The sequence below is a fragment of the Bombina bombina genome, chromosome 7 (assembly GCF_027579735.1).
Source record: "Bombina bombina isolate aBomBom1 chromosome 7, aBomBom1.pri, whole genome shotgun sequence".
NCBI lineage: Eukaryota > Metazoa > Chordata > Amphibia > Anura > Bombinatoridae > Bombina > Bombina bombina.
In genome coordinates, this window is record NC_069505.1 from 506,514,664 (window position 1) to 506,540,518 (window position 25,855).

The 25,855-nt window shown below is 40.7% G+C and overlaps 1 long non-coding RNA gene across 2 annotated transcripts in view; it reads right to left on the bottom strand.

Annotated features, from left to right (window-relative positions):
- Positions 1-25,855, bottom strand: part of LOC128666908 (uncharacterized) — a 270,415-nt gene that overhangs the window by 222,061 nt on the left and 22,499 nt on the right. Inside the window, exon 1 of one of the 2 annotated variants that reach the window (XR_008403280.1) lies at positions 11,422-11,465. The exons of the other annotated variant lie outside the window; for it this stretch is intronic. This is a non-coding gene — a long non-coding RNA (uncharacterized LOC128666908). Of the gene's footprint in view, positions 1-11,421; positions 11,466-25,855 lie in introns of those variants that run through there. 2 annotated transcript variants of the gene reach the window in all.

A 25,855-nucleotide genomic window follows, 5' to 3' on the forward strand; every position in this document is an offset into this window, starting at 1 on the left:
GTCTGACGAACAACACCTGAAGCAAAAACACTGCATGCTGCAGTCATCTAAAAATGACTCTAAAACTTAAATACTTGTAGGGCAAGCAGAAGCAGGTGAAGATAGGATCCTTCAGATTGCTAAGTATCCACTAACCAGCGGATAACGTTGCAGGCTATCTAAGAGCCGCCAGTCCTTCCCACAAATCTTGAATATGGAAAAAGGAGAAACCTCAAGAGGCTTACCGTACCTCAAATGCACTGAGGACGAATTTAGCAGAGCAACACAGCTCAGATCCTGCTCCAACACCGGACCAGCCCAAGCAACAGAAATGATAGACAGGGGGGACAGAAAGACCCCAAGGGAATGGAAAGAAAAAAGAGGGGACTCACCCACCCTAACAGAACTCGGGTGCCAACCCAATCCGCTCCTCCAAAATAAGGCACTCCCAAGAGAACCCCCTAGGACCTGGAACAGAGAAAAGTGTAATAGATCCGTAGGAAGACCTGCCACAGCTCTCTTAGACAGTCTCTACGTAGAGAGATCAAATTCCAACAAGTGGAACAGAGCCCACAGAGCAGCAGATGTTGCCCCTCACAGAAATAAGCCACCTGATCTAACCTCCTACACACAGGGCAGGATAAAGACCCTCCAAAGAGAGGAAACCTCAGCTCATAAGGGAGACAAACTATCCCCTCAAAAGGGAAGGGCACAGATAAGAACAGCGTACACGTCCACAAGACATGAAGCAATAGTATGATCAAAACACGTACAGAATGAAAAAAATCATCAAGACACCACTGTTAACCCAACAGAGAAAAAACTCCCCATGAAGAGGAGCACATTCCGTCCAAAGGACAAATCAGGCCTTAAAGTTTATAACCAGTATCCGAAAGTGGATGTGAACTCTGGCCTTCCTGCTTGCAAACCCAATGAGCTAGCCCCTATGTCGCAACATTGGGTCCCTGAAAAAACTGGGTCATCTCGAACCAGTCCACAGGATCATAAGTCTCCAAGACAAGAAACCTGGACCCGGGACCCAGAATCGTCATAGAACGAACGACACCCCCAGGGAACACAAGATACCCCGTCTGAAGCAATCAGACCTCACAGGGGAGGAGAACCGGGAAACCCGGAGAACGGGTACAGGACTCACTCGTAATTCCCAGCCCAAAGGGAAGAGAATACCCTTAGCCGGAGGTCAACGCCCCCCCCCAACAAGGTGCTAGGCCAAGACAAAGTCAAGCAATTTATCTAGAGCCCAAAGGCTCCAAGGGCAACACTAAGGGAAATGAGAACGAGAATAGAGTCACCCGAAAGAGAGTAGAAAGAAAGGCTAGTCTCCATAATCCTTTCAGATTAATGTTCCAGAAGACCACACCCAAGGGAGAAGAATACAAAGCATCCTGAACCCAGGCAGAAAAACATCCTATAAGCAAAAAGCTTGGAAAAAGAGACAACACCTCCTATCGCCCCTGATATGGAGACAACTAACTTCCGAAGGAAGACAGAGCCTCACGGCCTTCACTTCCTAATTAAGTGGCCAAAGCCGCCAGAAAAACTGAACGAAGTCCAGAAAGTCTCGACCCAAAGGAAGAGAACCTCTAAAAGGAACAAGTCCTTAAAGGACACTTCCAAAGAGACCATGAAGGCAAAACCGTAAGAACAGTGAGATGAAGGACCTATATCCTCCAAGCCTCCAACCCACAACAGGAAGGAACACTCTAGTTCCCAGAAAAATCGGAAACGACTGAGCATGTCGCCGCGGATCTCAACTGAGTCCTGGCTCACTAGATTGAAAGGCGAATGAGGACTGAACCAATCCCCATGCCCCTAAGCAACCACGGACCCTCAAGTCCTCTTAGGATGCTAGTTGAAGCTTGTAAAATAAAACAAGTACACAAACCATATTGTTATTACTAGGCGCCCTCACCGGACCGACCGGAGATAAAAAGGCGCCACGTGTCTGAACTGGGCCTCAAAGACAAAAGGATTTGTACCCAGTCAGGACCAGCCTGAAACCAAGGGCCCCAGCACTGTCAAAGCCACATAGAGTCTCCCTCGAGATGGAGGGATAAAATAAAACAGTCAGGGGCGTGTCTTCCTAAGTGGAAGCAAAATTGGTTGCTGTGTGTGGATTGCTGATAAATTGCCAATTATCAGATTTTTATGAAGCCATCTACCTTATACACTTTACTGACTGGACTCTACATTCTACTGATCATTTTGGTATAAATTAGTGCTGAATCTCACACCAGACATCCGATCTGAAGCGTTGAGGCCTACGGCAACCCTCGTGGAAGGCTTCAACTCCCCCCCCAAGCAATAATACGGGGTATGAGCAGCCTGTGAGCCACTATAAATTCTCAAACTAACAAGACACTGTATTTATTTGAGACAACATCGCTCATCATATTTGCGCCTATCGTTCAATATTAAGCATCTAATATGGAGGACCCATCAAACTGGTACATTTGAATGAGGTCAGCTGTGATCCAAATCAAGTGTGCTCCTTTTACTCTCACCTTACGAAGCGGGGCATGAAAATTCCAAACTTGTAGGAGTTCGGACTGAAAGAATTCAACTGCAGAGTCAAGATCTGGGATTAGGTTTAATCTGTGCCAGGGGAGGTTCTTGATGTCATTTAGAAATGATTGAAGATTAAATTTTTTGAAGGACCTGGTGATTTTACCCTTGGGAGAGGTTTTAGTTGCCTTTATTTTGCGCACACAGTACACTAAGCAGTGGTCACTGAAATTGTTAGGGAGAACACCTGCCTCCTGGATTCGGTCGGGAGAGGTGGAGAGAATCCAATCGAGCAGGGTATGATTATGGCTTTTGATGTTTATGCGAGTTGGGGAGGAGATTAATTGTGTTAGCTGCAAAGACACAGAGCAACAACTATTATTTTTTGGATTCAGCCAATCAATATTAAAATCTCCAAAAACCAAAACTTCACTTTTTGGGTTTTGAGCTATGGTTTCACTAAGGAGATGGGCTATGTCTGAAAGGGAATGTACAGGGGAGCTAGGTGGGTGGTAGATTCCTGCAACAATGATTGATTTACTGCACGGGATCTCAATTGTGCCAGAAAGGAAATCAAAGGTGGCAGGAGAGCTAGATTTTTGTAAAGGGGTGTACTTTGTGGAATTGTCAACATAGATTACAATGCTGCCTCCTCTCTTTGCTCTGTCATTTCTATGTCATGAATACCATGTATTGCAATGGCAGAGTCAGGTATTTTTGCGGTTAGCCACGATTCAGAGATCACAATGATTTTGGGCTTGTATTGTAAGCACCAAGCTTGTAGTGCATCGATTTTTGGTAGTAAGCTGCGGCTAATACAGTGCACAAAGGAGATTCCTTTTTTAGCTGGATGGCTAGGAATGGAATTTGTTGGGGGACCAGGGTTAGATTCTACATCATTTGCAAGGGCAAGTAACATAAGGAATAGGAATTTGGACATAGTTTTTGTTTTGCCATATAGTAAATGGGATACTTTATAATTTTGTGAGGTGGGGGTAGGAGGGTTATTTTTTATAACTCTCCACCAGCACTCAGCAGATAAGTTACAGCAACAGAGCAGGCCATGGTGTATGATAATTTGTTTTCCAGTTTGAGGTGTGTGCTTAAGTTAAATGTTATTGTGTTGTATACATTAAAGTTTATAATATTATTATTGGAAAATTGGAGGCAGAATGACCACGGATGGTTACAATAATTCTTCTGAGACTTTATTATATCTAACATACAGATAATTTCACAAACTTATTGTGAAGGACTCTTCAAGCTCACTCATCTACATCCAGAAAGATATTGTCTTATGATCTATTAAAATATGAATGTCCATATCATGCTTATTTGCTGTGTGTTTGATGGTCTGCGTATCATAATTTCATGAGTATGTAATCTGTGATTATTTGGTGGTTACTGTGTCTCTACCAATAAAAATAATGAAAAAGGGGGCGGAGCTTACAGCCGAAGCAGCAAGTCGTGTTTTTGAGGAGCTCCTGGCTCTATTGTACATTATTACGGTTGTATTATTAATTTTGGGGGATATTGCTATACATTTTATCTTTTTACATCTCCAAGAAACTATACCTCCCAAGATATCAAGGTTGGAAGCTGATTCTACGTTTAGCAGCTTGTTATGTTGTGAAGCTAGGCCACATGGCTGAAACCGAAAAGGAGATTTACTTAACTCCACTACATTACTTGCTGAACTTTCACAATATGCCGACCTATATGGGACCTGTGGCTGCTGTAGATGCATGGGAGGCTAGACTACACGATACCCTGCATAACCATTTCACTATGATGATAGAACAGCTCCAACAAGCTTTGATTCTGCCGGTTATACCTCCCCTAGACGCCGAGGACAGTGATACAGAAACAGCCGGGAAAGCTACAGCACCATTTTCAGGTACACATATACCAGACCTGACCCCACAGGGCATAGACTGCGCACTTAACATGCTTCAGGCTTTCGATACACAATATGCAGACCATGGGATTACATGGGTCACTGAAGTGGGACTTTCAGATCGAGGTGACCGTTCCCTGCCTTTACTGAATTATGCTCTGCTCCCGGCTAACCCTACCGTGTGCGGTGAAGAACTTGCTGTGGAGGAGACAAGCTGGCTTGATCAGACAGAAGCTTGGGCATATCGGACAGATGCAGAAATCTTCTACGCACTGGGAGATACTATCCAAGATAAACATGGTGCAGATTGCGGCTCTAGACTTTGGTGCGTTTAATTATTCTAATACAGTGCATCTGTCCCGCACTCTACAACGGATCTGCTACTCTTCCCTATATGGGCTAGACAACTACTCTCCCTTCCTCAGCTGACGTCTGGCAATAGAGATAAGGTGACGGTAGCTCAGAAGCAAGTTGCCTTTTTTTTGGACTTTTCTTCATATATGGGACACATTAGCTAATAGCCTATATTTTTATTACCCAAGTGTTATGGTGCAACGGCTCCTTTAGACCTAATTCACATACTAAAGATTTAGTTTGTTAAATCGGAAGGAGCGGCTAAGAGACACCCCTCATAATTGTTATGATATTTAGTGGGCGTAGCTGTACATGTACTTCAATGTCCTAGCTTTTTGCCTAGCGATATCACAAGCAGCCGTCTAATACTTAGTTTTACTCATAAGAGCGATAGTTTTATGGATGAGGTAGATCTAGGGATGTGAAATGTTATATAGCACAACCTTAGCATATTACATGTAATTTCTTTTTATTTTTTTTCTGTTTGTCTGCGTTAATTTCATTAAGGAGTTTTATTGTTACAACTTAGACTTTGCTCAATTTTTACTTCATGTTATGGTATATCTATGTAAAGAAATCCAGACCTGAGTCTAAGGGGTGAGGGAGATGTTATGGAGTAAATAGACTCCCATGTAACTGTATGGTATTTTGCTATGTCTTTGATTTGAATGTGCTGCCTACTTGTTTAGTTACAATATATGTTATGTCTGGTAGGGTTGCGACTTTTACTTAAAGTATTAAGCAATGCCCCTAGTAGAACTTATTATATTAATATAAAACGGCTTCGGCTTAGAAGATCAGGTTTTAAGAGACTAGTTAGTTGCTGCTAATACCCCTATCCACTACCCATCTGTTGAGATAATGTACTTTATTATGTTATTACCTTTTGGAGGGTTCCCTAACTATGATAGTATACTTGCCTGCCCTGCTGTCAGTGGCCAGGATAGCGGGGCATATAGATTTAATTGCTGACACATATTGGGAAATACACTTGGAATACCAATTCTCATCACTGAAGGGGAGCCAGCAACTAGTAGTAGTTTTATTTATTTTTTAATTATTTTTTTTATGTAGTAGATCTTATTTTGTTCCCTATGACTCAGAGTAATACTGATTCAGTATATAGTATATAATAGTAGCTATTCTTATCAAGACGCGTAGTAGTCCTAATAAACCCTAATTTAGATCCCTTTTACCTAGTACACTAGGACTAAATGCTTATAGATTCAGACTTAATACTGCCATATTCTCCCTCATTACAGAATACTTGTCAAGGTACAACTGTGCAATTCATGGTATTTTGTATCCAACCCTACACACAAACTGTTACTACTATGTTCGGTTGGTTAACTATAGTGTTTCCCTGTTCGTATACTATAGAGAAGATGATTAATTAATGTGACAACTATAGGTTTGATATTCTATCTGACAATTCTAGCTGATTCATTTTTACTATCCATGGTTTTATGCGAGACTACGGCTTTAGGCTTTCTGCTGTGGTTTTTATTATTTAAAGTTGTATATTGATTGGCATACATACTATGACTAGCCTTACACCCTAACTTGTCAGGTACCCATATGTTATCTACAGTCTGAGTACTTCGGGTAGGTTCTGCAAGTGTTATAATACTTTCACAGTACTCCTAATCTCAAGTATATCCCTTCTACTTAGCTAAGATAATGGTAAAGTCTTTAGTGATTCCTTCTAAATGTACGATATCTCCCCTCATCCTTTCCCACTCTATATGATAGAGTGGGTCATATCCAATAACCTTTTCCCGGCTCCGTCCAGTGGTGACAATTACCCCAGAGGGGATATATATATATATATATATATATATATATATATATATGTAAATACAAATGATTTCCAATTTTTTCTCCTTCTACCATAGTGGTTGAGTGTTGACAGGATCCCAGAAAGGTGGTATAGCCTACTGACCATTTTATATGGTTAAAATTTGATGCAGAGCTCCTATGTTCCCTCACAATGAAGTATATACTTTCTCCCAACAAAACATTTCTTTATTTTTGCTTCCAGCCTTATATCTTTGAATATACGCTGGCTCCCCCCCCTTCCCCCAGTTCCCTCATCTCCCTCCCCCCCCCATCACCCCTTTGTTCCCCCTAGCCCCCCCCTTCCTGATACCATTGAGCTTATCTCTTAAGCAAAAGAAAATGAATTCTGTAGAAACATTTATTTTCTTTTTACATGACAACCACACAATTTATTTATCATAGATACTTCATTTCAATGACCAAGTCAAATCCAAGGATGGTTTATTGATGAATATAATCCACATGTTCATAGAAGTATAAAATGGTACTTATGATGGTTGAAACTTATTTTACAATATGTTCTTGATATATATAGTTAATGTTCTATACCTTACCAAGCCCAAAAGTGGCTATAGTTTCTCTTCAAATTTCGTGTGACAGATATACTGTTCTTTGTTAAAAAATGAAAAATTGAGATATATCAGTTGAGGTCCAAGAGTGGCCTCTTTTTGTTCGTGAATACCCCCTGTAACGCCACAATGTTGCACTAGGAGACCCAAGAGTGGCCTCATAGATCAGGGGTAGACAGGTAGCATGGCACAATAACTGTTCAAATCTATTCACATATATTTTTACTCAAATATGTTTAAGTTACTTTGTACAATTCCTCATTTGTTGCCTATTTGAGATTGTATTTGTGGAAACTGTGAATTTGATGTGGTTTCACTGTCATACACTGTATTTGTGCTTCAAATTGATTCTTAATAAAAAAATATAAAAAAATAAAAAAAACAATCAGACAGACTTTTGTAAACAGTGCGACCACAAAATCGCGAGTATCAATTCCAGAGAAGAAAGTTCCCAAAGGAAACAACACACGACAACATGAGCTTTAGACCAAATAAAAATCATCCTCACCGGATGAAAATAAAAGATAAGACAACCTGGAGGTTATCGCCCAGGAATAATGGACAGACCCGCAGGACCAGCCCAACAGGGGTCCGAGACTTCCAAGCTCAGAACTGGAAAAGGATAAACAAAAAAAATAGATTACTTCATCCCCTTATGTCTATGTATGCAAGCCAGTCGAAGATTAAGACTGAGAATCCCCAAACCCATTAATAGTGGGATCCTCCAGCAACGCCAAAAACGTGCCTTAGTAGAACACGAAAGCGCGCCAGTCTATAACGAAAGGAGCAACATATCTCCACCGGAAAAAAAGAAACCACCGGCCCCGAAGGTTGACCCCCTGAGGCCTCAGGGGCAGTTGCTCCCCCAGTGGGCTGAACTGGACCAGGCGATCCCACGCCTGACGAGCCCCAGTTAACGGAACACGGACAATATAGTAAGCAACTCCCGGGAGGTGCAGATGCGCCAGCACCAAAGATATGGCCGTGTTGTAACCTCCGGTTGCAACAGGCCACACTCCATAGAAGGATAAATAGCGTTTGGGTTACCTGCATGCGTAGTAAGAGTTGGTGGTAGGGAACTCATCTCATGGGAAATAGAATCCCCAGAGGCAGATGGCTCAGTGGGCACCTGATTCTCGGATCCCAAGGAACAGAGCACTCTAAAACAGTATTCGGAACATAACTGATGGACATGTATCACCCGGGCCAATTCATATTCTTCCGTCTCCAAAAAAATCAGAATCCTCCATAACTGGGACACAGAATAAAAAATTGACTAATAAGAAAAATCTAAACACCCCCAAAAGGGCACTCACCACCTCCAGAGAACCAGACACCAGCGGACCAGGATTTCTCCGTTGCCACACGGTCAGGAATGCGGAAATGGAGTAACAAGGTAAACCGTGCAGTCCATGCAAAAGCGTGCCCGACCGTAAAGGCCTCGTCACTAGACAATGGCCGTTATGTTCCAAAATAGCCATGAGCCGAAGCAACACTACACAGTAGCAGACAGAATCACATAACAAACATGATTATAAACCCCCCTGTTCAAAACCCCCCCTCAAGAGATATTAACCCTTAATTCCTAGATACAGAAAGGAGCCTCTCTGAGACCCAATGTTAAAGTTATCCCCGAAAGGTTGTAGCCCCTCTCGGATAAACAGGTGTAATTACAATACATCCATGATGAAAGTAAAATTAAACAAACTTACCGGAATCTACGCCGTGGAACAGGAACACGGCCCTTCAAGTGTGACAGATAGTAGCGTCGCTTCTGCCATGGACTTGAGAGAAAAAAGCAGGCAGCGAAACTTGTCAAAGCTGAATGCTTGTGGAGCTGTTAATATGATGGTCGGGATGGTTTCGCAGAAAGACTCTCCCTGCATCTCCAGACTCTAACTTTCACCCATGCTCTGACTTAAAGGCTGACAGGACAACTTAAAACTGCAGTCCCATGCTGAAGAGTACTACCCTCCATAAGAGACTATCGAAAACTTCTGACACTTCTCTGCCAACCTCCTGGGACGAAAGGCAAACAATGACTGGGGGATGAGGAAAATGGGAGGGGTATTTAAGCCTTTGGCTGGGGTGTCTTTGCCTCCTCCTGGTGGCCAGGTTCTGAATTCCCAAAAGTAATGAATGCAGCTGTGGACTCTTTCCATTTATGAAGAATATATATGGCACCCCCCCTCCCCAGTAGTAACATTACTGATAGCATATAAACCTACTAGCCTGGTTGCTGACCTTACTAAGCCTGCCTACCTGCATGCAGCCAATACTTTTGGACAATTTTGCAATAAATGGGAAGGTAGTTAGGAAAGAGATGCACTTGTTCCACCTTGAATGTCGCCCCTGAACGATTCTGTGTCTTTGTGCAAGATGAGGTTGAGCTGCTGGGAGCCTATGACTTCCCCCTACGGAGACAGGACAGGAGTAGTCTCGGTATGACAGTGACTGAAGTGCTGCCCTTTGTCAAGTGCTGCCTGGATCAATTGGACCCATTTGGTTCCATTGTTCACCCGGCCCTAAAACTTTTTGGACTTGTCTATTCTGCTGGAAGAGCTTCAACATGGTTTACTCAGTACGATAAGCCATTAAATATAGTAGAATTGTAGTATAGTAGAATTGCATAATTAAAAAGTGCTTAATAAAAAGACAATGTAATAGCAATTTCTCTGAATTTTAAATAAGCAATAGATTTTTACTAACAAAGTTCAAAGTCTCCTTTACATTTCCAGTCCCTAGTATCATGTGACAACCATCAGCCAATCACAGATTCATATGTATACACTGTGAACTCTTGCACATGGTTAGTAGGAACTAGTGTCCCATAAAGCGTACAAATAATCTTACAAATAAAATGGTTGTGTGCAATTTCATAATGGAAGAAAATTGGAAAGTCTCCTAAAATTACATGTTCCATCTGAATCGTGAAAGTTTAATTTTGACTTTAGTGTCCCATTAAGAGCCATTCCAATCCATCAATAGCCTCTTTTTGAATTACCTTGCAATTTGAAAGATACTTTGCATTGGTAACCCTAATCCCCAGTATTTCAGTCCTTCAGGAAATACTTTGTGCAACAGTTTCTCTTAAAAACCTTTTACAAGAACTTTTAGCTCTAAAACCCCCCCCACATTTTCTTTATCCTTGCTTAGCATAGTGTTTTTTTAAACAACATAGAGAAAGCGATGGAATGGAGGTTTGACACTGCGGTGAAAGAAAGTTCACACAAGTTGGTTCCACGTGGGGCTCATTTATGGTCACCAATGGATCCACCTCCATTCAAAGCAGGGCATGTCATGTAACGCAAGCCCTGGTGTTTCCTTCTGGTATTTAGACTGTATTCTGTTTTTGTTTGTTCTTTTTAGCTTGACAATTTGCTGAGATTTGTAATTCTTATAGACTGGGTCAATATCTCAGTATTTTGTCACTGAGCTGCTGGTTTCCAAATGTTAAAAAAAGAAAAAAAAACACCACACACACACACACTGTCGACCACCTCCTACTCCCGCCTACTTCCTGTAGCTCCCCACTTAGTTTCCTAACTGGAGAGAAACTGAGACCCCCTGCCTCACCCTCCCTCCTCTCAAGCAGCCGCACATCCTGTCAGGCTAAAAATATCTCTTCAATAATAGTGCCTTAACCAAGGTATGACTGACTACAAGCCCAAGAGTGTCATAACATGTAAATAGCACTTTGCCGGCCTTGTGTATGTTTGTATATGTGTGTAGCACTGTATATGGGTGTGTATGTGCTCTGCGTGTCTAGTACTTTGCCTAGAGCAGTATGGTCCATGTGTACCTGCCTGACTTTGTCAGTGTGTAGGTAGGTAGGTATTGCATTATACCTGGCTGTGTATGTGTGTAGGTAGGTATTATATTGTAACTGGCTGTGTGTGTGTGTAGGTAGGTAGGTATTGTATTGTACCTGGCTGTGTGTGTTGGTAGGTATTGTATTGTACCTGACTGTGTGTGTGTGTGTAGGTAGGTATTGTATTGTACCTGGCTGTGTGTGTTGGTAGGTATTGTATTGTACCTGGCTGTGTGTGTGTGTGTGTTACTGTGCCTGTGTCTGAGCCATGTGTGTGACTGATTATTCATTTATACAAATATATACTAATACACATATACAGACACATGCACAGAAACATAGATTTTAGCGGCAGATAAGAACCATAGGCCCAACAAGTCTGCCCAACATTTCCTAAAAGTATAAACTTATCTAGTTGGAAGGATAGTGTTTGTCTGCATTACCACCTCTTGTAGAAGTTTACTCCATGGGGCCGAATTATCAATGTCCGCCGCACATCTATAAATGCCAACAGCATACTCTCTCTGCATTTATCATTGTACAAGCATTTCACTAGAAATACTTGTGCAATGCCGCCCCCTGCACATTCATGGCCAATTGGCTGCTAGCAGGGGGTGTCAATCAACCCGATCGTATGCGATTGGGGCGGATTGCTGTCCGCCGCCTCAGAGGTACATAATTATTAATATTTTTCAATATTTAATATTACATTAATGTGCCTTAAGATAATGAATTCCTCATGTACGTTAACCTGACACTGCGTTACACCTACAGCACATTATGAATATTTTCAATTCCAAAGCTTTTCTCATATAAAAAAAAATGCAAACAATTTACTTTCAACTTGTAATATGAGCACTAAACCCGTGGGCGCAAAAACTTTACTTCTAGTGGTGTTAGCCCTCGAGCTAAATAGCGCTCCACTAGTAATCTAGCCCTTTGCTGGGGTGGGGGGGTCATTTTAAAGGGACAGTCTAGTCAATAATAAACTTTCATGATTCAGATAGGGCATGTCATTTTAAACACTTTGCAGTCTACTTTTATCATCAATTTTGCTTTGATCTCTTGGTATTCTTAGCTGAAAGCTAAACCTAGGCAGGCTCATATGCTAATTTCTTAGCCCTTGGAGACCGCCTTTTATCTGAATGCATTTTAACACTTTTTCTTATCTAAAGGGCGTTAGTTCATGTGTGCCTGTTACGGTACCCCAAAGCAAAAAAGGGTTAAACCGCTGTTTAGTAGATCTTCCCTTTCAGAGGCACAGCATACAGTAAATTTCCCCTCTCCCTCCCCCCAAGCATGAGTCAAAGCTCCATGGTGAGGGTCAAACAGATATCAGCCATAGCTGTGGGTTTATTGTTCTTATATACACATTTTTACACATTAGTACCACCCACAGGGTTTTGTACACATGGTAGCAAAAGACAATAATATACATAAAAATATATAACTGTGCAGCTATTGCATAAAACAGGTACATTCAACAAATCCCCAGATAGCCTAGATCTGAGCGCACATTATTACTGAATGGCGCTCAGGTCACACACATACAGTTCAATTGCCATGGAGCCAAAGTCTTTCACATAGTCTTTTGTTATACAAATGGGCTACATGGCATAGCTATCTGGGGTATTACTGTTGAAATAGGGCAAGTACTGAATGATCCGGCTTTCGTGTCTTTTGCAGGGGAAAAGTAAGCGTTTCAACATGGGGCCATAGTCTAAAGGCAGCAGGCGGGCAACCAGGCTCCTCCAATGCGCGAGATTGGTCTTGTCACAGTGCCATATAGATAACATTGTGCTCACGCCCGTGGAGTTATTTATGGGTCAGCACTGATTGGCTAAAATACAAGTCTGTAAATAGGTACTGAAATAAGGTGACAGTCTGCAGAGGCTTAGATACAAGCTACTCACAGAGGTAAAAAGTGTATTAATATAACCGTGTTTGTTATGCAAAACTTGGGAAGGGGTAATAAAGGGATTATCTATCTTTTTAAACAAACTTTTTGTGCAGAATCAGTTTGTTTGTTTTTTGCAGATAGTTAAACGGCATGTTTATAGTTATTGCAGTGGGGGCATAGCTGTGACTGATAGGTAGGCATCCTACCTTTGGGCTAGATTACAAGTGACGCGCTATTGTATGAGAGTTGGCTGTCTTTGAATCAGAAGCAACAAAGCTGAAACCGGCAAAGGAGCTAACAACCAGTTCCTGACAATCTCCTCAAGGCTGGGGTTCTAACGGAAAAGGACAACGCGTCTCTCTCCTATAAGTGCCAATACGGCCCCACCCTACCCTTACCTCATGTGATTGAGGTAACATCTTGTAAGCACATTACCCACACGGAGCCATCGTGTTTCCTGATTTACTGCTGTATTTGGATAACAAACAGGTTGCATAATATTCATCCTATCATTTTGAAGAGACTGGAATATTTAAAACATTTCTGTTTTCTGTGTATGTTTTTGCGCTGATACATCCCTTGTTTACACATAACACATTTTCATAACCTGCTCTGTTGAAGTCAATATCCAAAGTCCTGAAGTTAGTGTGCATCGGGTTACGCTTTACATTTCAACGCGCTAAACAACGCCTTATTTGTAATCCGGCGCTTTGTTGATGAGAAAAGTTTTAATTTAAATTTAACCCTTTGGAGCTAGAATATTTTTTTTAAGCTTGTAAAACTGCACATTCATATTGCAGTGGGGACATAGCTGTGACTGCTGCCTTTAATGGGAAAAAAGTTTTAATTTAATTTAAAAATTAATGATTTCTTTTTTGCATTTAGTGAGACTGCAGGTTTATATTGCATTGGGGCATTGCTGTGACTGACTCTAGTTCTTTGTGATATGGTAAAATGGCTTTAAAGGAACAGTCTAGACCAGAGGTTTTCAAAGTCTTACACAGTGGGCTTCTCCAACGGCGAAACTTTCAAGTTGAGCCCCTGCAATAAATGTGATCATTTTTTTTTTTAAAAGAATAAGCTTTGAAATGCTTATAGTTTATTTTTTAAATTGCAGAATTATGAAAATAATGTAGACACATGCACACAAACACATGCATACGCACACACAGACATGCACACGCACACACAGGCATGCACACGCACACACAGGCATGCACACGCACACACAGACATGCACACACAGACATGCACATGCACACACAGACATACACATGCACACAGACACGCATACACGCACACAGAGATGCACATGCACACAGACATGCACACACAGACACGCACACACAGACATGCACAAACAGACATGCATACGCACACACAGACATGCATACGCACACACAGACATGTACACGCACACAGACATGCATACGCACACAGACATGCATACGCACACACGCATACGCACACACAGACATGCACACAGACATGTATACGCACACACAGACACGCATACGCACATACAGACACGCACACACAGACACGCATACGCACACACACAGACACGCATACGCACACACACAGACACGCAGACGCACAAACAGACATGCAGACGCACACACAGACATGCAGACGCACACACATGCACACAGACATTCAGACGCACACGCACACTATTGAACTATTAACAAATCTAATTTAAGATGTGTTCTTGTAGCAAAGACATGTTTATACATTTATGTGGCCTGAATGTGGGAAGATGTGTGGTTAGATCACACACAATGGATAGTCAACATTTAGCACAGCTTTTGAAATTGGTAGTCAGTGGAAGAAAAAAGCTAACAAAAGACATCAGAAGCAATAAAATTCAGAAAGCCCACTGAAGATCTCTCAGTAGTGTAGATTTCAAAGTTGCTGTTCTACAAATTATGAAACCTGGAGAAAATTTGTTTGCAAAAGGACACACGTTTCTTAATTTTTCTGATCAATCAAGAGATGAACTGCTCCCTGCCGCAAAACATAGTCCTTCCTTCACGAGGCGCTAGCGACAAACCCTACGCCTTATCTGATTGGTTGTGCATCCGGAGACACGGACCAATCAGATCATGCATTAGCGGCAGAGGGCAGATACGCTCCAGAGAGTTCTGTTCTAATTAGAGCCTCCGATGCCGCAACCGCCTCTGGGTCCCACCCCCATGTCTGTCGAATAACAGTCCAGTCTGTCCGAGAACCTTTAAAAGCATGTCGTGGGGGGTTGTGACCCATGATCATGATCTGATTGGTCCGTGTCTCTGTGAGGTCACCGGATGCACAACCAATCGGGTAAGGCTTTGGGTTTGTCGCTACCACCTAGTCTTCCTTCTGGCAGCCTGTGGCCTTTTGTTCTTATCAATTCAATGTAGTGAAAATATAGCTTAACTAAATTGCAGCCTTGTAACAAAAAAATGCTGCTATCGGGGCAAATTAGTGAAGTTAGTTTGGTATTTACCAGACAACTAGGGGCATTTAGAACATAATCATGAATTGTAGAACAGGAAGTATCAGTCCCCAGAAAATTGTTAATTCGTATACTTAGTATACTGTACTACTTGGTATCACATTGCCTGTATATTGCAGTAAGTGTAATTTAGAGAGCCTCCTTTAAGGGACACTGAACCCAATTTTTTTATTTCGGGATTCAGATAGAGCATGCAATACATGCACACATATACAGACATTTGCACAGATACATATACGCACATACATATATACTACATAAATATATACCGACACCCATATACAGACATTTGCACAGATATATACACTACATATATACATAAATATATACCGACACAGATATACAGACACTTACACAGATACATACACACACACACACATACATATATACTACATATATACACGTACATAAATATATACCGACACACATATACAGACACTTGCACAGATATATACACTACATATATACATAAATATATACCGATACACATATACAGACACTTGCACAGATATATACACTACATATATACATAAATATATACCGATACACATATACAGACACTTGCACAGATATATACACTACATATATACATAAATATATACCGACACACATATACAGACACTAACACAGATACATACATACACACACATACACATACACATATACACGTACATAAATATATACCGATACACATGCACAGATATATACACTACATATATACATAAATATATACCGACACACATATACAGACACTAACACAGATACATACATACACACACATACACATACACATATACACGTACATAAATATATACCGATACACATATACAGACACTTGCACAGATATATACACTACATATATACATAAATATATACCGACACACATATACAGACACTAACACAGATACATACATACACACACATACACATACACATATACACGTACATAAATATATACCGATACACATATACAGACACTTGCACAGATATATACACTACATATACACATAAATATATACCGATACACATATACAGACACTTGCACAGATATATACACTACATATATACATAAATATATACCGATATACATATACAGACACTTGCACAGATCATGCATACACACACATACATATACAAACATACATAAATATATACCAATACACATATACATACACTTGCACAGATATATACACTACATATATACATAAATATATACCGATACACATATACAGACACTTGCACAGATATATACACTACATATATACATAAATATATTCCGATACACATATACAGACACTTGCACAGATATATACACTACATATATACATAAATATATACCGATACACATATACAGACACTTGCACAGATATATACACTACATATATACATAAATATATACCGATACACATATACATACACTTGCACAGATATATACACTACATATACACATAAATATATACCGATACACATATACAGACACTTGCACCGATATATACACTACATATATACATAAATATATACCAATACACATATACAGACACTTGCACAGATATATACACTACATATACACATAAATATATACTGATACACATATACAGACACTTGCACAGATATATACACTACATATATACATAAATATATACCGATACACATATACATACACTTGCACAGATATATACACTACATATATACATAAATATATACTGATACACATATACATACACTTGCACAGATATATACACTACATATATACATAAATATATACTGATACACATATACAGACACTTGCACAGATATATACACTACATATACACATAAATATATACTGATACACATATACAGACACTTGCACAGATATATACACTACATATATACATAAATATATACCGATACACATATACAGACACTTACACAGATACATACACACACACACATACATATATACTACATATATACACGTACATAAATATATACCGACACCCATATGCAGACACTTGCACAGATATATACACTACATATATACATAAATATATACCGATACACATATACAGACACTTGCACCGATATATACACTACATATATACATAAATATATACCGATACACATATACAGACACTTGCACAGATAGATAGATACATACACACACATATACTACATATACACACAAACATAAATATATACCAATACACATGTACAGACACTTACACAGATACATACACACACACACACACATACATACTATATATATATATATATATATATATATATATATATATATATATACACACACACAGACACTCTCAAACACACACACTTTTGCGTACAAAGCACACATTGTCCTGCCAGGCCCCACACACTCCTACTGTGTGCACATATTTGCTGGTTTTGTTGTTATATTTAGGACAGAGAGTGAAAAACTTCCCGTTTTAGTTTCCTGCTGATCTCAGCAAGTTGCGTAACTTCTCTAGGATCTTTGTGCGTCATGAAGGAATGAAATCTGTGTCCTAAATACCCCAAAAAACTTGCAAATATGTTAGAAATCAGATCTTAAGTGGAGCTAGAAATTAAAATTAGAGATGTGAAGGGGGGGGGGTGAAGAAGGGGGGGGGGGATGAGTGCCCAGCTAGGAAATGGGGACTTGTTTATACACAACATGTCAAGCAGAGTTCTGCACATAAACACAGAGCTAATAACATCCACACCCAGTCTGCAGCAGGAAAACGTTCATCGTGACGACAGGATCCTAACCACACAAACAGATACACTTAGATATACACACAGAGACAAAGATAACGATATACCTAGATACTCAGATACTCTCACACACACAAAATATGTGTTTGTATACATATATACATACTGTACATATATATATATATATATATATATATGCACATATATGCAAACACATATACATACTGTACATATATAGGTATATATGGGTATATATATATAGGTATATATATATATATATATATATATATATATATATATATATACACACATACACATATATACACACACATACACATATATACACACTGCATATATATATATATATATATATATATATATATATATATATACACATATAGATATATATGCACACACATATACTGTATACATGCTGTACATATATAGTTATAGATATATATGCACACATATATATATACATACTGTACATATATAGGTATAGATGTATACAGTATCTCACAAAAGCGAGTACACCCCTAACATTTTTGTAAATATTTTATTATATCTTTTCATGCAACAACACTGAAGAAATTACACTTTGCTAAAATGTAAAGTAGTGAGTGTACAGCCTGTATAACAGTGTAAAATTGCTGTCCCCTCAAAATAACTCAACACACAGCCATTAATGTCTACACCGTTGACAACAAAAGTGAGGTCACCCCTAAGTGGAAATGTCCAAATTGGGCCCAAAGTATCAATATTTTGTGTGGCCACCATTATTTTCCAGCACTGCCTTAACCCTCTTGGGCATGGAGTTCACCAGAGCTTCACAGGTTGCCACTAGAGTCCTCTTCCACTCCTCCATGACGACATCATGGAGTTGGTGGATGTTAGAGACCTTGCGCTCCCCCATCTTCCATTTGAGGATGCCCCACAGATGCTTATTAGGGTTTAGGTCTGGAGACATGCTTGGTCAGTCCATCACCTTTACCGTTATCGTGTTGGAATACTGCTTTGCGGCCCAGTCTCCAAAGGGAGGGGATCATGCTTTGCTTCAGTATGTCACAGTACTTGTTGGCATTCATGGTTCCCTCAATGAACTGTAGCTCACCAGCACTCATGCAGTCCCAGACCATGAGACTCCCACCACCATGCTTGACCGTAGGCAAGACACACTTGTCTTTGTACTCCTCACCTGGTTGCCGCCACACACGCTTGACACCATCTGAACCAAAAAGGTTTATCTTGGTCTCATCGGACCACAGGACATGGTTCCAGTAATCCATGTCCTTAGTCTTCTTGTCTTCAGCAAACTCTTTGCGGGCTTTCTTGTGCATCATCTTTATAAGAGGCTTCCTTCTGGGACGACAGCCATGCAGACCAATTTGATGCAGTGTGCGGCGTATGGTCTGAGCACTGACAGGCTGACCCCCACCCCTTCAACCTCTGCAGCAATGCTGGCAGCACTCATACGTCTATTTCCCAAAGACAATCTCTGGATAGGACGCTGAGCACGTGCATTAAACTTCTTTGGTCGATCATTGCTAGGCCTGTTCTGGGTGGAACCTGTCCTGTGAAACCGCTGTATGGTCTTGCCCACCGTGCTGCAGCTCAGCTTCAGGGTCTTGGCAATCTTCTTATAGCCTAGGCCATCTTTATGTAGAGCAACAATTCTTTTATTCAGATCCTCAGAGAGTTCTTTGCCATGAGGTGCCATGTTGAACTTCCAGTGACCAGTATGAGAGAGTGTGAGAGCGATAATACCAAATTTAACACACCTCCTCCCCATTCACAACTGAGACCTTGTAACACTAACGAGTCACATGACACCGAGTAGGGAAAATGGCTAATTGGGCCCAATTTGGACATTTACACTTAGGGGTGTACTCACTTTGTTGCCAATGGTTTAGACATTAATGGCTTTGTGTTGGGTTATTTTGAAGGGACAGCATCACTCATTACTTTACATTGTAGTAAAGTGTAATTTCTTCAGTTTTGTCACATGAAAAGATATAATAAAATATTTACAAAAATGTGAGGGGTGTACTCACTTTTGTTGGATACTGTATATGCACACACATATACATACTGTACATATATATAGTAATAGATATATATGCACACATATACAGTATATACATACTGTACATAGTTATAGATATATATGAACACACATATATACATACTGTACATACTCAGTGGCGTATTAATGTTTTGTGCTGCCCTAGGCACTCAAAATTCTGCTCTCCCTCCCCCCCCCCCCCCCCCCCCTATGGTTATACACCTTTTATTCCATCATATTTTATGGTCAGGGAGTAATGTGAATTTTTTTATGGCATATCCAAAATAAATTTTCACACACACAGTCACAGACATAGACACATGCACATAGACACATGCGCACACACACACACACGTATATATATATATATTGCTGCAAAATACATAAAAAAAATCACAGATTTTTTGAAACAATACTTTCCCAAACACATCTACCTGAATAACAGAAAGGCTCGGTTACCTCTAAACTGTAAGCTCTAGTCTTTTATTATTTCCCCTTAGAATGTAAGCTCTTTGGGCAAAATCTCTCATTATATACTTGTATAATACTTCTAAAATAGCTATAAGCTTCTTACAAATATAGCCACAAAAATGTGCTGCCCCCTCCCACTCTGCTGCCCTAGGCAAGTGCCTTGTTTGCCTAATCCAAATATCCAATATATGCACACACATATATACATAATGTATGTGTGTGTATATATATACTAGTCCTAAAGCCTGTTCACATGGGCCATTTTTTGCAGTACAGCGGTCCCACCCCTCGCGCTCTCTCCCTCCCCCTCTCTTTTGCTCTCTCTCTCTCCCCCCTCTCTTTTGCTCGCTCTCTACCCCTCTCTTTTGAGCTCTCTCTCCCCTCTCTCCCCCTCTTTTTTGCGCTCTCTCTCTCTCCCCCTCTATTTTGCTCTCTCTCTCCCCCCTCTCTTTTGAGCTCTCTCTCACCCCCTCTCTTTTGCACTCTCTCTCCCCCCCTCTCTTTTGCGCTCTCTCTCCCCCCTCTCTTTTGCGCTCTCTCTCTCTCTCCCCTCTCTTTTGCACTCTCTCTCTCCCCCCTCTCTTTTGCGCTCTCTCTCCCCCCTCTCTTTTGCGCTCTCTCTCTCTCCCCTCTCTTTTGCGCTCTCTCTCTCCCCCTCTCTTTTGCGCTCTCTCTCTCCCCCATCTCTTTTGTGCTCTCTCTCTCCCCTCTCTCTCTCCCCTCCCTTTTGCGCTCTCTCTCCCCCCTCTGTTTTGCTCTCTCTCTCCCCCTCTATTTTGTGCTCTCTCCCCCATCTCTTTTGCGCTCTCGCCCCCCCTCTCTTTTGCGCTCTCTCTCCCCCCTCTCTTTTGCGCTCTCTCCCCCCTCTCTTTTGCGCTCTCTCTCTCCCCCTCTCTTTTGCGCTCTCTCTCTCCCCCATCTCTTTTGTGCTCTCTCTCTCCCCTCCCTTTTGCGCTCTCTCTCCCCCCTCTGTTTTGCTCTCTCTCTCTCTCTCCCCCTCTATTTTGTGCTCTCTCCCCCATCTCTTTTGCGCTCTCGCTCTCCCCCCTCTTTTGCGCTCTCTCCCCCTCTCTCTTTTGTGCTCTCTCCCCCTCTCTCTTTTGCGCTCTCTCTCCCCCCTCTCTTTTGCGCTCTCTCTCCCCCCTCTCTTTTGCGCTCTCTCTCCCCCTCTCTTTTGCGCTCTTCCCCCTCTCTGTCTCCCCCCTCTTTTGCACGCTCTCCCCCCTTTTTTGCGCTCTCTCCCCCTCTCTCTTTTGTGCTCTCTCCCCCTCTCTCTTTTGCGCTCTCTCTCCCCCCTCTCTCTTTTGCACTGGGACACATTTACAGCTGTCATACACTGACATGCCTAGAAATATACACAAACGTTAAACACAAAGATACATATAGATAGATATGATATGATAGATATATATAGATATACAGTGATACAGAGTGTGTATATACATATTTATTTATTTAATTGGAGAGAGAGAGTATGTATATACATATTTATTTTTTTATTTGGAGAGAGAGAGAGAGAGAATAATTAATGTATATGTGTGTATATACATATTTATTTAATAGGCTAGATAAGATAGATTGATAGATATAGAGAGAAAGATAAAAAGACATAAAATAATGTGTGTGTATATATATATATATATATATATATATATAATATATATACAGGTAGCCCTCAGTTTACGCCGGGGTTAGGTTCCAGAAGGAAGGAATGGTTGTAAATCAAAACTGTTGTAAATTGAAACCCAGTTTATAATGTAAGTCAATGGGAAGTGAGGGAGATAGGTTCCAGACCCCTCTCAAAATTGTCATAAGTAACACCTAATACATTATTTTTAAAGCTTTGAAATGAAGACTGTAAATGCTAAACAGCATTATAAACCTAATAAAATAATCACACAACACAGAATATACAGTATAATTAAACTAAGTTAAATGAACAAAAACATTTGCTAAACAGCATTATAAACCTAACAAAATAATCACACAACACAGACTTCCTATGCATTTCAATCTGGACTGATTTATAGACAGGAAGATCTTGTTCCTTTGAAATCTGCTCGATAACTCGGGTCTGGTTAAACTGATTAATTTCAGCTTGCTTGGCTTTGCTGCAACACAAGCGGACAGCTCCACCTACTGGCTATTTTAATAAATGCACTGCTTCTCAATGCTTTCAATAGCAGTCACATGACTGGAAAAAAAGGTTGTTATTCTAAAACTGTGTAAATTGAACCGTTGTAAAAAGAGGGTTACCTGTACACACACACACACACACACATACACAGAGTGACAAAAGGTAATATTAACAACAAACACAACAGATTTATACACACCTGTATGTTCACACAAGTAGACACACAGACACACACCCACACATGTATATATATATATATATATACACACACACACACACACAAAGCTACACTCACATCAGATAAGCTGTAAGTGATAAGACAGACATATAAACTAAAGAACGATGGTGGAGTGAATGGGTATTGTGTTTTATTCTGTTTTGTCTTCGGTTGGGACAATCCCCCCTCACTCGCTCAAATCATAATACATTACTGTGTCATACTATTCAGTGGCACGACACTTGGAATGTGCTCCATGTTTGGGCTTTTCCTTCCAGAGGTATTTGGAGAGAGAAATACAGAAATGTCCTTTCTGACCCCATGTGGTGGTTAATAATACTATTTGCTTGCTGAGGTCTCTATTATGGGGAATATAAAAGTCTTCACACTAGCTCCATCTGATGGCTTTTCACACTTTATCATTGCTGAGATCTTATGGATGGAACATAAGGAATTATCCACATGCTTTGAAGATCTTGTTGAAACCTCCAGTACAGAGAATATACCAGTTCAGGTATGGACCCAAAGGCTGAATAGGCTGAAAAGAAACATTATCTTAACACTCAGGACCCAGGATCTGGCCCACTGTAGTTGAAAAGAAATTCAGAAGAGAGCCAGGCAAGCTTAGGTCAGAATGGGAACATTAGCTAAATCACAGTTCAGAAAAGGATGTCAGACAAGCCAGAGGTCAAACAAACAGACAAGCCAAATTGGGAACACAGAAGCATAGTCAAAAACAGATAAAGATCTGAAACAACAGGGATCATAAATAGGAACTGACATTTGCTCCAAAAACATACTGAAAAGACACAACTGTGATACAAATGGTGATATGGAAAAGCACTCAATAAAGACATAAAACACAAACAAACATCCACTAGTGTGATGAAATACAGACATCTTAAGCCTGTGGTCCCTTGTAATTTATTTAATTTTAGGGAAGTTGCTTACCCTTTGCTAGATCTCCAGGATAGGGACTATTGAGTCCTGTTCTCTCATCTCAGCTGAAGTCTTCTCCTACTCTGTCATAGTTCAAAAGCTCCAGAATGGAGTATATAGAGGCCTGATTACTGAACTCAGCCAGAGTCTTGCCATAATCTGTCATTGCTCAAAGCCTTATGGATATAGAATGTAGAGGCCTGCTCTCTGACCTCTGCTGGAGTCTCCCCATAATCTGTCATTGCTCAGGGCCTCCTGGATAGAGACTATAGAGGCCTGCTCTCTGACCTCAGATCGAGTCTCCCCATAATCTGTCATTGCTCAAAGCCTTATGGATATAGACTATAGAGGCCTGCTCTCTGACCTCTGCTGGAGTCTCCCCATAATCTGTCATTGCTCAGGGCCTCCTGGATAGAGACCATAGAGGTCTGCTCTCTGACCTCAGATTGAGTATCCTCATAATTTGTCATTGCTCAGGGCCTCCAGGATAGAGACCATAGAGGTCTGCCCTCTGATCTCAGATGGAGTCTCCCCATAATCTAAAATAATTAACTCAAACAGTGCTAGTTTATGTAACACACAAATAATGTTTGATATAAAGTCATAGTCAAAATGTAAAAATACGTGTTGAAACAACTTCAAAATTATATTGCCCAATATGAGCTGTAAATATTAATAGTTCATTTGTACTCTATGTTCAGAAGAGGAAAAAGGAGTGTTGCTGAGACGTAGGAGTATACTTGAAAAACTTCCAATCCATATAAACTGTAAAGATAAAAGCACATATTCCAATTCAAGGTAAAAAAAAAAATATTTTTAATATCTTCACTACACAAGAATAAAAATGCACTTACAAGAAATGACTCAAATAAAAGCTAATCTGAAAGTCCCAAAAGTTTGGGGTCATGTGTGATTTCACACTCTTCTTTGGACAGCTGCAAAGCTCCAAACTGAATTGTGTCCCGAATGTTTGCTCTACTCTGCGTTACTGGCTTCAGTTTAGTACAAAGAAACTATACAAATCCCCTTGTGGGACAAAAAGCCTGACGCATTTCGCTTGCGACATTGCTTAGAGTTTCTCAAAGGCTGGTACAGTGTAGTGCAAAATAAGGAAATAAGTTTCCTAATTGGAATGCTTCCGAATATTTTAATATTGCACTTAAAACATCCTATGGGAACACACATGGGGGCCTATTTACTAAAAGTCTTGCGGACCTGATCCGACAGTGCGGATCAGGTCCGCAAGACCTCGCTGAATGCGGAGAGCAATACGCTCTTCGCATTTAACATTGCACCAGCAGCTCACAAGAGCTGCTGGTGCAACGCCGCCCCCTGCTGACTCGCGGCCAATGGGCTGCCAGCAGGGTTGCTGTCACTCAACCTAATCGAACTTGATCGGGTTGATTTCCGGCGATTCCTGTCCGCCTGCTCAGAGCAGGCGGACAGGGTTATGGTGCAGCGGTCTTTAGATCGCTGCTTCATAACTTGTGTTTCTGGCGAGTCTGAAGACTCGCCAGAAACACGGGCCCACAAGCTCCATACGGAGCTTGATAAATGGGCCCCATGGCATGTAGTTGCAATCTTATTTACATTGGTCGGACTAAAAAAAACATTAGAACACGCGCATATGAACATATTGTAGAAAAAATTCCCTGGAAGGGAAAGAAGGCGCGCTATGATTACAGACAAAAATAATATAATGAATGAACAAAGTTCGTCCAGTTTTTATAAATATAATAAAACAGAAATAGTGTCTGTTAAAATGTTCCATATAATGCAGAGTTAATGTTTTAACTGGAAATTAACGAGGCTGCTCCTCTTGATCACGGAGTGAGGAGTGAACTGTCAGAGAAAATGAGAAGAAAGAGGGCGCCTCATAGCGTGATAATGTTTGACAAACCAGTAGTAAACTGTTTGGAAATGTGCTTACCAGATAATGTGGCACTGAACTTTGACCAGTGCA